The following is a 12,500-nucleotide window of genomic DNA, read 5'->3' as shown; positions in this document are numbered from 1 at the left end:
ATGGCTGTAAAATAGTCATATGTTTGAGAAATTGAAGTAATAGGATTTTGAAGATTTTGAAAATCGCGCCACAGGCTGGCAGTGGCTGTTACGTAGGTGGGACGAATTCGTCCCGCCGGTCCCATAGAGGTTAATGATGAATTGACTAAATGTCTGTTTTATCAGACTCACTTTGACTATATATGTTGTAGCAAGAGACCGTTTCTCGCTTACGGCCATACAAGCCTGGGTACGCCCGATCTCGTCTGATCTCGGAAGCTAAGCAGGGTCGGGCCTGGTTAGTACTTGGATGGGGTACCGCCTGGGAATACCAGGTGCTGTAAGCATTTTGTCCACGAGGGTGTGCTCTTGCACTATTTCATCAGCAACACTGCCTTGTAGTGAGCATTTAATGATGAATTGACTAAATGCAGCTTCCTGCCTTTTTAATAGGATCAAATTTTCTTGTGTTTTCAATTAGCATCTGCCTTGTATTTATAAGACAAACAAGAATATTGTTGCTGAATGCAGCTTGTGTGTGCTTTGTGCTCCTTTGCCCTGTTCAAATGATGAAAGGAAATAAAGTTTGTATTTTATCCAACTACCTGTGCTAAAAAGTGATGGGAACAGTGTTTGTAATTTCTTCTACTTTTTCAGTGACACAAAGTTCAAGCTGCTTATCTAATTGGTGAAAATGCAATGTCTGTTTATCACACTCACTTTGACTATATATGTTGTAGCAAGAGATTGTTTCTCGCTTACGGCCATACCAGCCTCGGTACGCCCGATCTCGTCTGATCTCGGAAGCTAAGCCGGGTCGGGCCTGGTTAGTACTTGGATGGGAGACCGCCTGGGAATACCAGGTGCTGTAAGCATTTTGTCCACGAGGGTGTGCTCTTGCACTATTTCATCAGCAACACTGCCTTGTATTAAGCATTTAATGATGAATTGACTAAATGTCTGTTTTATCAGACTCACTTTGACAATATATGTTGTAGCAAGAGATTGTTTCTCGCTTACGGCCATACCAGCCTGGGTACGCCCGATCTCGTCTGATCTCGGAAGCTAAGCCGGGTCGGGCCTGGTTAGTACTTGGATGGGAGACCGCCTGGGAATACCAGGTGCTGTAAGCATTTTGTCCACGAGGGTGTGCTCTTGCACTATTTCATCAGCAACACTGCCTTGTAGTGAGCATTTAATGATGAATTGACTAAATGCAGCTTCCTGCCTTTTTAATAGGATCAAATTTCCTTGTGTTTTCAATTAGCATCTGCCTTGTATTTATAAGACAAAGAAGAATATTGTTGCTGAATGCAGCTTGTGTGTGCTTTGTGCTCCTTTGCCCTGTTCAAATGATGAAAGGAAATAAAGTTTGTATTTTATCCAACTACCTGTGCTAAAAAGTGATGGGAACAGTGTTTGTAATTTCTTCTACTTTTTCAGTGACACAAAGTTCAAGCTGCTTATCTAATTGGTGAAAATGCAATGTCTGTTTATCACACTCACTTTGACTATATATGTTGTGGCAAGAGATTGTTTCTCGCTTACGGCCATACCAGCCTGGGTACGCCCGATCTCGTCTGATCTCGGAAGCTAAGCATGGTCGGGCCTGGTTAGTACTTGGATGGGAGACCGCCTGGGAATACCAGGTGCTGTAAGCATTTTCTCCTCTTGCACTATTTCATCAGCAACACTGCCTTGTAGTGAGCATTTAATGATGAATTGACTAAATGCAGCTTCCTGCCTTTTTAATAGGATCAAATTTCCTTGTGTTTTCAATTAGCATCTGCCTTGTATTTATAAGACAAACAAGAATATTGTTGCTGAATGCAGCTTGTGTGTGCTTTGTGCTCCTTTGCCCTGTTCAAATGATGAAAGGAAATAAAGTTTGTATTTTATCCAACTACCTGTGCTAAAAAGTGATGGGAACAGTGTTTGTAATTTCTTCTACTTTTTCAGTGACACAAAGTTCAAGCTGCTTATCTAATTGGTGAAAATGCAATGTCTGTTTATCACACTCACTTTGACTATATATGTTGTAGCAAGAGATTGTTTCTCGCTTACGGCCATACCAGCCTGGGTACTCCCGATCTCGTCTGATCTCGGAAGCTAAGCCGGGTCGGGCCTGGTTAGTACTTGGATGGGAGACCGCCTGGGAATACCAGGTGCTGTAAGCATTTTGTCCACGAGGGTGTGCTCTTGCACTATTTCATCAGCAACACTGCCTTGTATTAAGCATTTAATGATGAATTGACTAAATGTCTGTTTTATCAGACTCACTTTGACTATATATGTTGTAGCAAGAGATTGTTTCTCGCTTACGGCCATACCAGCCTGGGTACGCCCGATCTCGTCTGATCTCGGAAGCTAAGCCGGGTCGGGCCTGGTTAGTACTTGGATGGGAGACCGCCTGGGAATACCAGGTGCTGTAAGCATTTTGTCCACGAGGGTGTGCTCTTGCACTATTTCATCAGCAACACTGCCTTGTAGTGAGCATTTAATGATGAATTGACTAAATGCAGCTTCCTGCCTTTTTAATAGGATCAAATTTCCTTGTGTTTTCGATTAGCATCTGCCTTGTATTTATAAGACAAACAAGAATATTGTTGCTGAATGCAGCTTGTGTGTGCTTTGTGCTCCTTTGCCCTGTTCAAATGATGAAAGGAAATAAAGTTTGTATTTTATCCAACTACCTGTGCTAAAAAGTGATGGGAACAGTGTTTGTAATTTCTTCTACTTTTTCAGTGACACAAAGTTCAAGCTGCTTATCTAATTGGTGAAAATGCAATGTCTGTTTATCACACTCACTTTGACTATATATGTTGTAGCAAGAGACTGTTTCTCGCTTACGGCCATACCAGCCTGGGTACGCCCGATCTCGTCTGATCTCGGAAGCTAAGCAGGGTCGGGCCTGGTTAGTACTTGGATGGGAGACCGCCTGGGAATACCAGGTGCTGTAAGCATTTTGTCCACGAGGGTGTGCTCTTGCACTATTTCATCAGCAACACTGCCTTGTAGTGAGCATTTAATGATGAATTGACTAAATGCAGCTTCCTGCCTTTTTAATAGGATCAAATTTTCTTGTGTTTTCAATTAGCATCTGCCTTGTATTTATACGACAAACAAGAATATTGTTGCTGAATGCAGCTTGTGTGTGCTTTGTGCTCCTTTGCCCTGTTCAAATGATGAAAGGAAATAAAGTTTGTATTTTATCCAACTACCTGTGCTAAAAAGTGATGGGAACAGTGTTTGTAATTTCTTCTACTTTTTCAGTGACACAAAGTTCAAGCTGCTTATCTAATTGGTGAAAATGCAATGTCTGTTTATCACACTCACTTTGACTATATATGTTGTAGCAAGAGATTGATTCTCGCTTATGGCCATACCAGCCTGGTAACGCCCGATCTCGTCTGATCTCGGAAGCTAAGCCGGGTCGGGCCTGGTTAGTACTTGGATGGGAGACCGCCTGGGAATACCAGGTGCTGTAAGCATTTTGTCCACGAGGGTGTGCTCTTGCACTATTTCATCAGCAACACTGCCTTGTAGTGAGCATTTAATGATGAATTGACTAAATGCAGCTTCCTGCCTTTTTAATAGGATCAAATTTCCTTGTGTTTTCGATTAGCATCTGCCTTGTATTTATAAGACAAACAAGAATATTGTTGCTGAATGCAGCTTGTGTGTGCTTTGTGCTCCTTTGCCCTGTTCAAATCATGAAAGGAAATAAAGTTTGTATTTTATCCAACTACCTGTGCTAAAAAGTGATGGGAACAGTGTTTGTAATTTCTTCTACTTTTTCAGTGACACAAAGTTCAAGCTGCTTATCTAATTGGTGAAAATGCAATGTCTGTTTATCACACTCACTTTGACTATATATGTTGTAGCAAGAGACTGTTTCTCGCTACGGCCATACCAGCCTGGGTACGCCCGATCTCGTCTGATCTCGGAAGCTAAGCAGGGTCGGGCCTGGTTAGTACTTGGATGGGAGACCGCCTGGGAATACCAGGTGCTGTAAGCATTTTGTCCACGAGGGTGTGCTCTTGCACTATTTCATAAGCAACACTGCCTTGTAGTGAGCATTTAATGATGAATTGACTAAATGCAGCTTCCTGCCTTTTTAATAGGATCAAATTTTCTTGTGTTTTCAATTAGCATCTGCCTTGTATTTATAAGACAAACAAGAATATTGTTGCTGAATGCAGCTTGTGTGTGCTTTGTGCTCCTTTGCCCTGTTCAAATGATGAAAGGAAATAAAGTTTGTATTTTATCCAACTACCTGTGCTAAAAAGTGATGGGAACAGTGTTTGTAATTTCTTCTACTTTTTCAGTGACACAAAGTTCAAGCTGCTTATCTAATTGGTGAAAATGCAATGTCTGTTTATCACACTCACTTTGACTATATATGTTGTAGCAAGAGATTGTTTCTCGCTACGGCCATACCAGCCTGGGTACGCCCGATCTCGTCTGATCTCGGAAGCTAAGCCGGGTCGGGCCTGGTTAGTACTTGGATGGGAGACCGCCTGGGAATACCAGGTGCTGTAAGCATTTTGTCCACGAGGGTGTGCTCTTGCACTATTTCATCAGCAACACTGCCTTGTATTAAGCATTTAATGATGAATTGACTAAATGTCTGTTTTATCAGACTCACTTTGACTATATATGTTGTAGCAAGAGATTGTTTCTCGCTTACGGCCATACCAGCCTGGGTACGCCCGATCTCGTCTGATCTCGGAAGCTAAGCCGGGTCGGGCCTGGTTAGTACTTGGATGGGAGACCGCCTGGGAATACCAGGTGCTGTAAGCATTTTGTCCACGAGGGTGTGCTCTTGCACTATTTCATCAGCAACACTGCCTTGTAGTGAGCATTTAATGATGAATTGACTAAATGCAGCTTCCTGCCTTTTTAATAGGATCAAATTTCCTTGTGTTTTCGATTAGCATCTGCCTTGTATTTATAAGACAAACAAGAATATTGTTGCTGAATGCAGCTTGTGTGTGCTTTGTGCTCCTTTGCCCTGTTCAAATGATGAAAGGAAATAAAGTTTGTATTTTATCCAACTACCTGTGCTAAAAAGTGATGGGAACAGTGTTTGTAATTTCTTCTACTTTTTCAGTGACACAAAGTTCAAGCTGCTTATCTAATTGGTGAAAATGCAATGTCTGTTTATCACACTCACTTTGACTATATATGTTGTAGCAAGAGATTGTTTCTCGCTTACGGCCATACCAGCCTGGGTACGCCCGATCTCGTCTGATCTCGGAAGCTAAGCCGGGTCGGGCCTGGTTAGTACTTGGATGGGAGACCGCCTGGGAATACCAGGTGCTGTAAGCATTTTGTCCACGAGGGTGTGCTCTTGCACTATTTCATCAGCAACACTGCCTTGTAGTGAGCATTTAATGATGAATTGACTAAATGCAGCTTCCTGCCTTTTTAATAGGATCAAATTTCCTTGTGTTTTCGATTAGCATCTGCCTTGTATTTATAAGACAAACAAGAATATTGTTGCTGAATGCAGCTTGTGTGTGCTTTGTGCTCCTTTGCCCTGTTCAAATGATGAAAGGAAATAAAGTTTGTATTTTATCCAACTACCTGTGCTAAAAAGTGATGGGAACAGTGTTTGTAATTTCTTCTACTTTTTCAGTGACACAAAGTTCAAGCTGCTTATCTAATTGGTGAAAATGCAATGTCTGTTTATCACACTCACTTTGACTATATATGTTGTAGCAAGAGACTGTTTCTCGCTCACGGCCATACCAGCCTGGGTACGCCCGATCTCGTCTGATCTCGGAAGCTAAGCAGGGTCGGGCCTGGTTAGTACTTGGATGGGAGACCGCCTGGGAATACCAGGTGCTGTAAGCATTTTGTCCACGAGGGTGTGCTCTTGCAATATTTCATCAGCAACACTGCCTTGTATTAAGCATTTAATGATGAATTGACTAAATGTCTGTTTTATCAGACTCACTTTGACTATATATGTTGTAGCAAGAGATTGTTTCTCGCTTACGTCCATACCAGCCTGGGTACGCCCGATCTCGTCTGATCTCGGAAGCTAAGCAGGGTCGGGCCTGGTTAGTACTTGGATGGGAGACCGCCTGGGAATACCAGGTGCTGTAAGCATTTTGTCCACGAGGGTGTGCTCTTGCACTATTTCATCAGCAACACTGCCTTGTATTAAGCATTTAATGATGAATTGACTAAATGTCTGTTTTATCAGTCTCACTTTGACTATATATGTTGTAGCAAGAGACTGTTTCGCGCTTACGGCCATACCAGCCTGGGTACGCCCGATCTCCTCTGATCTCGGAAGCTAAGCAGGGTCGGGCCTGGTTAGTACTTGGATGGGAGACCGCCTGGGAATACCAGGTGCTGTAAGCATTTTGTCCACGAGGGTGTGCTCTTGCACTATTTCATCAGCAACACTGCCTTGTAGTGAGCATTTAATGATGAATTGACTAAATGCAGCTTCCTGCCTTTTTAATAGGATCAAATTTCCTTGTGTTTTCAATTAGCATCTGCCTTGTATTTATAAGACAAACAAGAATATTGTTGCTGAATGCAGCTTGTGTGTGCTTTGTGCTCCTTTGCCCTGTTCAAATGATGAAAGGAAATAAAGTTTGTATTTTATCCAACTACCTGTGCTAAAAAGTGATGGGAACAGTGTTTGTAATTTCTTCTACTTTTTCAGTGACACAAAGTTCAAGCTGCTTATCTAATTGGTGAAAATGCAATGACTGTTTATCACACTCACTTTGACTATATATGTTGTAGCAAGAGATTGTTTCTCGCTTACGGCCATACCAGACTGGGTACGCCCGATCTCGTCTGATCTCGGAAGCTAAGCCGGGTCGGGCCTGGTTAGTACTTGGATGGGAGACCGCCTGGGAATACCAGGTGCTGTAAGCATTTTGTCCACGAGGGTGTGCTCTTGCACTATTTCATCAGCAACACTGCCTTGTATTAAGCATTTAACCTGTTGGGTCTAGGGGGCAGCATTTGCACGTCTGGATAAAAAAAATGTACCCGATTTAATCTGGTTACTAATCCTACCCACTAACTAGAATATGCATATACTTATTATATATGGATAGAAAACACTCTAAAGTTTCCAAAACTGTTTGAATGGTGTCTGTGAGTATAACAGAACTCATTTGGCAGGCAAAACCCTGAGACATTTTCTGACAGGAAGTGGATACCTGATGTGTTGTATTGAGTTTAAACCTATCCCATTGAAAAACACAGGGGTTTAGGAATATTTTGGCACTTCCTATTGCTTCCACTAGATGTCACCAGCCTTTACAAAGTGTTTTGAGTCTTCTGGAGGGAGATCTGACCGAACAAGAGCCATGGAACGGTGATGTCCCATTAGACACCTGGCGCGCTACTTCATGTTGGGTACCCTCGTTCCAATACGTTATAAAAGGCTATGCATTCGTCCACCTTGAATATTATTCATGTTCTGGTTAAAAAAGCCCCTAATGATTTATGCTATACAACGTTTGACATGTTTGAACGAACGGAAATATATTTTTTCCCCTCGTTCATGACGAGAAGTCCGGCTGGCTTACATCATGTGCTAACGAGACGGAGATTTTTGGACATAAATGATGAGCTTTTTTGAACAAAACTACATTCGTTATGGACCTGTGATACCTGGAAGTGACATCTGATGAAGAGAATCAAAGGTAATGGATTATTTACATAGTATTTTCGATTTTAGATCTCCCCAACATGACGTCTAGTCTGTATCGCAACGCGTATTTTTCTGGGCACAGTGCTCAGATTATTGCAAAGTGTGATTTCCCAGTAAGGTTATTTTTAAATCTGGCAAGTTGATTGCGTTCAAAAGATGTAAATCTATAATTCTTTAAATGACAATATAATATTTTACCAATGTTTTCTAATTTTAATTATTTAATTTGTGACGCTGACTTGACTGCCGGTTATTGGAGGGAAACGATTTCCTCAACATCAATGCCATAGTAAAACGCTGTTTTTGTATATAAATATGAACTTGATAGAACTAAAAATGCATGCATTGTCTAACATAATGTCCTAGGAGTGTCATCTGATGGAGATTGTAAAAGGTTAGTGTATCATTTTAGCTGGTTTTATGGTTTTGGTGACCCTGTCTTTGACTTGACAAAACATTACACACAACTCTTGTAAATGTACTGTCCTAACATACTCTAAATTTATGCTTTCGCCGTAAAACCTTTTTGAAATCGTAAAACGTGGTTAGATTAAGGAGATGTTTATCTTTCAAATGGTGTAACATAGTTGTATTTTTGAAAAATTTGAATTTTGACATTTATTTGGATTCAAATTTGCCGCTCTTGAAATGCACCTGCTGTTGATGGAGTGCACCACGGGTGGCACGCTAGCGTCCCACCTAGCCCCAAGAGGTTAATGATGAATTGACTAAATGTCTGTTTTATCAGACTCACTTTGACTATATATGTTGTAGCAAGAGATTGTTTCTCGCTTACGGCCATACCAGCCTGGGTACGCCCGATCTCGTCTGATCTCAGAAGCTAAGCAGGGTCGGGCCTGGTTAGTACTTGGATGGGAGACCGCCTGGGAATACCAGGTGCTGTAAGCATTTTGTCCACGAGGGTGTGCTCTTGCACTATTTCATCAGCAACACTGCCTTGTAGTGAGCATTTAATGATGAATTGACTAAATGCAGCTTCCTGCCTTTTTAATAGGATCAAATTTTCTTGTGTTTTCAATTAGCATCTGCCTTGTATTTATAAGACAAACAAGAATATTGTTGCTGAATGCAGCTTGTGTGTGCTTTGTGCTCCTTTGCCCTGTTCAAATAATGAAAGGAAATAAAGTTTGTATTTTATCCAACTACCTGTGCTAAAAAGTGATGGGAACAGTTTTTGTAATTTCTTCTACTTTTTCAGTGACACAAAGTTCAAGCTGCTTATCTAATTGGTGAAAATGCAATGTCTGTTTATCACACTCACTTTGACTATATATGTTGTAGCAAGAGATTGTTTCTCGCTACGGCCATACCAGCCTGGGTACGCCCGATCTCGTCTGATCTCGGAAGCTAAGCCGGGTCGGGCCTGGTTAGTACTTGGATGGGAGACCGCCTGGGAATACCAGGTGCTGTAAGCATTTTGTCCACGAGGGTGTGCTCTTGCACTATTTCATCAGCAACACTGCCTTGTATTAAGCATTTAATGATGAATTGACTAAATGTCTGTTTTATCAGACTCACTTTGACTATATATGTTGTAGCAAGAGATTGTTTCTCGCTTACGGCCATACCAGCCTGGGTACGCCCGATCTCGTCTGATCTCGGAAGCTAAGCCGGGTCGGGCCTGGTTAGTACTTGGATGGGAGACCGCCTGGGAATACCAGCTGCTGTAAGCATTTTGTCCACGAGGGTGTGCTCTTGCACTATTTCATCAGCAACACTGCCTTGTAGTGAGCATTTAATGATGAATTGACTAAATGCAGCTTCCTGCCTTTTTAATAGGATCAAATTTCCTTGTGTTTTCGATTAGCATCTGCCTTGTATTTATAAGACAAACAAGAATATTGTTGCTGAATGCAGCTTGTGTGTGCTTTGTGCTCCTTTGCCCTGTTCAAATGATGAAAGGAAATAAAGTTTGTATTTTATCCAACTACCTGTGCTAAAAAGTGATGGGAACAGTGTTTGTAATTTCTTCTACTTTTTCAGTGACACAAAGTTCAAGCTGCTTATCTAATTGGTGAAAATGCAATGTCTGTTTATCACACTCACTTTGACTATATATGTTGTAGCAAGAGATTGTTTCTCGCTTACGGCCATACCAGCCTGGGTACGCCCGATCTCGTCTGATCTCGGAAGCTAAGCCGGGTCGGGCCTGGTTAGTACTTGGATGGGAGACCGCCTGGGAATACCAGGTGCTGTAAGCATTTTGTCCACGAGGGTGTGCTCTTGCACTATTTCATCAGCAACACTGCCTTGTATTAAGCATTTAATGATGAATTGACTAAATGTCTGTTTTATCAGACTCACTTTGACTATATATGTTGTAGCAAGAGATTGTTTCTCGCTTACGGCCATACCAGCCTGGGTACGCCCGATCTCGTCTGATCTCGGAAGCTAAGCAGGGTCGGGCCTGGTTAGTACTTGGATGGGAGACCGCCTGGGAATACCAGGTGCTGTAAGCATTTTGTCCACGAGGGTGTGCTCTTGCACTATTTCATCAGCAACACTGCCTTGTATTAAGCATTTAATGATGAATTGACTAAATGTCTGTTTTATCAGACTCACTTTGACTATATATGTTGTAGCAAGAGACTGTTTCTCGCTTACGGCCATACCAGCCTGGGTACGCCCGAACTCGTCTGATCTCGGAAGCTAAGCAGGGTCGGGCCTGGTTAGTACTTGGATGGGAGACCGCCTGGGAATACCAGGTGCTGTAAGCATTTTGTCCACGAGGGTGTGCTCTTGCACTATTTCATCAGCAACACTGCCTTGTAGTGAGCATTTAATGATGAATTGACTAAATGCAGCTTCCTGCCTTTTTAATAGGATCAAATTTCCTTGTGTTTTCAATTAGCATCTGCCTTGTATTTATAAGACAAACAAGAATATTGTTGCTGAATGCAGCTTGTGTGTGCTTTGTGCTCCTTTGCCCTGTTCAAATGATGAAAGGAAATAAAGTTTGTATTTTATCCAACTACCTGTGCTAAAAAGTGATGGGAACAGTGTTTGTAATTTCTTCTACTTTTTCAGTGACACAAAGTTCAAGCTGCTTATCTAATTGGTGAAAATGCAATGTCTGTTTATCACACTCACTTTGACTATATATGTTGTAGCAAGAGATTGTTTCTCGCTTACGGCCATACCAGCCTGGGTACGCCCGATCTCGTCTGATCTCGGAAGCTAAGCCGGGTCGGGCCTGGTTAGTACTTGGATGGGAGACCGCCTGGGAATACCAGGTGCTGTAAGCATTTTGTCCACGAGGGTGTGCTCTTGCACTATTTCATCAGCAACACTGCCTTGTATTAAGCATTTAATGATGAATTGACTAAATGTCTGTTTTATCAGACTCACTTTGACTATATATGTTGTAGCAAGAGATTGTTTCTCGCTTACGGCCATACCAGCCTGGGTACGCCCGATCTCGTCTGATCTCGGAAGCTAAGCCGGGTCGGGCCTGGTTAGTACTTGGATGGGAGACCGCCTGGGAATACCAGCTGCTGTAAGCATTTTGTCCACGAGGGTGTGCTCTTGCACTATTTCATCAGCAACACTGCCTTGTAGTGAGCATTTAATGATGAATTGACTAAATGCAGCTTCCTGCCTTTTTAATAGGATCAAATTTCCTTGTGTTTTCGATTAGCATCTGCCTTGTATTTATAAGACAAACAAGAATATTGTTGCTGAATGCAGCTTGTGTGTGCTTTGTGCTCCTTTGCCCTGTTCAAATGATGAAAGGAAATAAAGTTTGTATTTTATCCAACTACCTGTGCTAAAAAGTGATGGGAACAGTGTTTGTAATTTCTTCTACTTTTTCAGTGACACAAAGTTCAAGCTGCTTATCTAATTGGTGAAAATGCAATGTCTGTTTATCACACTCACTTTGACTATATATGTTGTAGCAAGAGATTGTTTCTCGCTTACGGCCATACCAGCCTGGGTACGCCCGATCTCGTCTGATCTCGGAAGCTAAGCCGGGTCGGGCCTGGTTAGTACTTGGATGGGAGACCGCCTGGGAATACCAGGTGCTGTAAGCATTTTGTCCACGAGGGTGTGCTCTTGCACTATTTCATCAGCAACACTGCCTTGTATTAAGCATTTAATGATGAATTGACTAAATGTCTGTTTTATCAGACTCACTTTGACTATATATGTTGTAGCAAGAGATTGTTTCTCGCTTACGGCCATACCAGCCTGGGTACGCCCGATCTCGTCTGATCTCGGAAGCTAAGCAGGGTCGGGCCTGGTTAGTACTTGGATGGGAGACCGCCTGGGAATACCAGGTGCTGTAAGCATTTTGTCCACGAGGGTGTGCTCTTGCACTATTTCATCAGCAACACTGCCTTGTATTAAGCATTTAATGATGAATTGACTAAATGTCTGTTTTATCAGACTCACTTTGACTATATATGTTGTAGCAAGAGACTGTTTCTCGCTTACGGCCATACCAGCCTGGGTACGCCCGAACTCGTCTGATCTCGGAAGCTAAGCAGGGTCGGGCCTGGTTAGTACTTGGATGGGAGACCGCCTGGGAATACCAGGTGCTGTAAGCATTTTGTCCACGAGGGTGTGCTCTTGCACTATTTCATCAGCAACACTGCCTTGTAGTGAGCATTTAATGATGAATTGACTAAATGCAGCTTCCTGCCTTTTTAATAGGATCAAATTTCCTTGTGTTTTCAATTAGCATCTGCCTTGTATTTATAAGACAAACAAGAATATTGTTGCTGAATGCAGCTTGTGTGTGCTTTGTGCTCCTTTGCCCTGTTCAAATGATGAAAGGAAATAAAGTTTGTATTTTATCCAACTACCTGTG

At 42.2% G+C, this 12,500-nt stretch overlaps 25 non-coding genes and 2 pseudogenes across 25 annotated transcripts; all 27 read left to right on the top strand.

The window, feature by feature from the left end:
- The first annotated feature begins 207 nt into the window (after window positions 1-207).
- Window positions 208-326, top strand: LOC123737164 (5S ribosomal RNA). Its single transcript, XR_006766704.1, has one exon. It is a non-coding gene; the product is annotated as a 5S ribosomal RNA (ribosomal RNA).
- Window positions 327-735: 409 nt separating this feature from the next.
- On the top strand, window positions 736-854 carry LOC123737138 (5S ribosomal RNA). The gene has a single exon (XR_006766678.1). It is a non-coding gene; the product is annotated as a 5S ribosomal RNA (ribosomal RNA).
- A 139-nt stretch (window positions 855-993) lies between these two features.
- LOC123737824 (5S ribosomal RNA) lies at window positions 994-1,112 on the top strand. The gene has a single exon (XR_006767122.1). It is a non-coding gene; the product is annotated as a 5S ribosomal RNA (ribosomal RNA).
- A 409-nt stretch (window positions 1,113-1,521) lies between these two features.
- Window positions 1,522-1,640, top strand: LOC123737845 (5S ribosomal RNA). Its single transcript, XR_006767143.1, has one exon. It is a non-coding gene; the product is annotated as a 5S ribosomal RNA (ribosomal RNA).
- Window positions 1,641-2,037: 397 nt separating this feature from the next.
- Window positions 2,038-2,156, top strand: LOC123737844 (5S ribosomal RNA). Its single transcript, XR_006767142.1, has one exon. It is a non-coding gene; the product is annotated as a 5S ribosomal RNA (ribosomal RNA).
- A 139-nt stretch (window positions 2,157-2,295) lies between these two features.
- On the top strand, window positions 2,296-2,414 carry LOC123737823 (5S ribosomal RNA). Its single transcript, XR_006767121.1, has one exon. It is a non-coding gene; the product is annotated as a 5S ribosomal RNA (ribosomal RNA).
- Window positions 2,415-2,823: 409 nt separating this feature from the next.
- LOC123737920 (5S ribosomal RNA) lies at window positions 2,824-2,942 on the top strand. Its single transcript, XR_006767217.1, has one exon. It is a non-coding gene; the product is annotated as a 5S ribosomal RNA (ribosomal RNA).
- A 409-nt stretch (window positions 2,943-3,351) lies between these two features.
- Window positions 3,352-3,470, top strand: LOC123737784 (5S ribosomal RNA). Its single transcript, XR_006767082.1, has one exon. It is a non-coding gene; the product is annotated as a 5S ribosomal RNA (ribosomal RNA).
- Window positions 3,471-3,879: 409 nt separating this feature from the next.
- Window positions 3,880-3,997, top strand: LOC123737215 (5S ribosomal RNA). The gene has a single exon (XR_006766754.1). It is a non-coding gene; the product is annotated as a 5S ribosomal RNA (ribosomal RNA).
- Window positions 3,998-4,406: 409 nt separating this feature from the next.
- On the top strand, window positions 4,407-4,524 carry LOC123737336 (uncharacterized; annotated as a pseudogene).
- Window positions 4,525-4,663: 139 nt separating this feature from the next.
- Window positions 4,664-4,782, top strand: LOC123737822 (5S ribosomal RNA). The gene has a single exon (XR_006767120.1). It is a non-coding gene; the product is annotated as a 5S ribosomal RNA (ribosomal RNA).
- Window positions 4,783-5,191: 409 nt separating this feature from the next.
- On the top strand, window positions 5,192-5,310 carry LOC123737821 (5S ribosomal RNA). Its single transcript, XR_006767119.1, has one exon. It is a non-coding gene; the product is annotated as a 5S ribosomal RNA (ribosomal RNA).
- Window positions 5,311-5,719: 409 nt separating this feature from the next.
- On the top strand, window positions 5,720-5,838 carry LOC123737793 (5S ribosomal RNA). The gene has a single exon (XR_006767091.1). It is a non-coding gene; the product is annotated as a 5S ribosomal RNA (ribosomal RNA).
- Window positions 5,839-5,977: 139 nt separating this feature from the next.
- LOC123737881 (5S ribosomal RNA) lies at window positions 5,978-6,096 on the top strand. The gene has a single exon (XR_006767179.1). It is a non-coding gene; the product is annotated as a 5S ribosomal RNA (ribosomal RNA).
- A 139-nt stretch (window positions 6,097-6,235) lies between these two features.
- On the top strand, window positions 6,236-6,354 carry LOC123737642 (5S ribosomal RNA). The gene has a single exon (XR_006766941.1). It is a non-coding gene; the product is annotated as a 5S ribosomal RNA (ribosomal RNA).
- Window positions 6,355-6,763: 409 nt separating this feature from the next.
- On the top strand, window positions 6,764-6,882 carry LOC123737144 (5S ribosomal RNA). The gene has a single exon (XR_006766684.1). It is a non-coding gene; the product is annotated as a 5S ribosomal RNA (ribosomal RNA).
- A 1,577-nt stretch (window positions 6,883-8,459) lies between these two features.
- Window positions 8,460-8,578, top strand: LOC123737882 (5S ribosomal RNA). The gene has a single exon (XR_006767180.1). It is a non-coding gene; the product is annotated as a 5S ribosomal RNA (ribosomal RNA).
- A 409-nt stretch (window positions 8,579-8,987) lies between these two features.
- Window positions 8,988-9,105, top strand: LOC123737335 (uncharacterized; annotated as a pseudogene).
- Window positions 9,106-9,244: 139 nt separating this feature from the next.
- On the top strand, window positions 9,245-9,363 carry LOC123737269 (5S ribosomal RNA). The gene has a single exon (XR_006766807.1). It is a non-coding gene; the product is annotated as a 5S ribosomal RNA (ribosomal RNA).
- A 409-nt stretch (window positions 9,364-9,772) lies between these two features.
- Window positions 9,773-9,891, top strand: LOC123737820 (5S ribosomal RNA). The gene has a single exon (XR_006767118.1). It is a non-coding gene; the product is annotated as a 5S ribosomal RNA (ribosomal RNA).
- Window positions 9,892-10,030: 139 nt separating this feature from the next.
- LOC123737908 (5S ribosomal RNA) lies at window positions 10,031-10,149 on the top strand. Its single transcript, XR_006767206.1, has one exon. It is a non-coding gene; the product is annotated as a 5S ribosomal RNA (ribosomal RNA).
- A 139-nt stretch (window positions 10,150-10,288) lies between these two features.
- On the top strand, window positions 10,289-10,407 carry LOC123737743 (5S ribosomal RNA). Its single transcript, XR_006767041.1, has one exon. It is a non-coding gene; the product is annotated as a 5S ribosomal RNA (ribosomal RNA).
- A 409-nt stretch (window positions 10,408-10,816) lies between these two features.
- LOC123737818 (5S ribosomal RNA) lies at window positions 10,817-10,935 on the top strand. Its single transcript, XR_006767116.1, has one exon. It is a non-coding gene; the product is annotated as a 5S ribosomal RNA (ribosomal RNA).
- A 139-nt stretch (window positions 10,936-11,074) lies between these two features.
- On the top strand, window positions 11,075-11,193 carry LOC123737268 (5S ribosomal RNA). The gene has a single exon (XR_006766806.1). It is a non-coding gene; the product is annotated as a 5S ribosomal RNA (ribosomal RNA).
- A 409-nt stretch (window positions 11,194-11,602) lies between these two features.
- LOC123737817 (5S ribosomal RNA) lies at window positions 11,603-11,721 on the top strand. The gene has a single exon (XR_006767115.1). It is a non-coding gene; the product is annotated as a 5S ribosomal RNA (ribosomal RNA).
- A 139-nt stretch (window positions 11,722-11,860) lies between these two features.
- Window positions 11,861-11,979, top strand: LOC123737897 (5S ribosomal RNA). The gene has a single exon (XR_006767195.1). It is a non-coding gene; the product is annotated as a 5S ribosomal RNA (ribosomal RNA).
- Window positions 11,980-12,118: 139 nt separating this feature from the next.
- Window positions 12,119-12,237, top strand: LOC123737741 (5S ribosomal RNA). Its single transcript, XR_006767039.1, has one exon. It is a non-coding gene; the product is annotated as a 5S ribosomal RNA (ribosomal RNA).
- Window positions 12,238-12,500: the final 263 nt, after the last annotated feature.

Source organism: Salmo salar, unplaced genomic scaffold (assembly GCF_905237065.1).
Source record: "Salmo salar unplaced genomic scaffold, Ssal_v3.1, whole genome shotgun sequence".
Classification (NCBI taxonomy): domain Eukaryota; kingdom Metazoa; phylum Chordata; class Actinopteri; order Salmoniformes; family Salmonidae; genus Salmo; species Salmo salar.
Note: the sequence above shows the minus strand (reverse complement) of the source record. Positions and strands in the feature narration are given on the sequence as shown.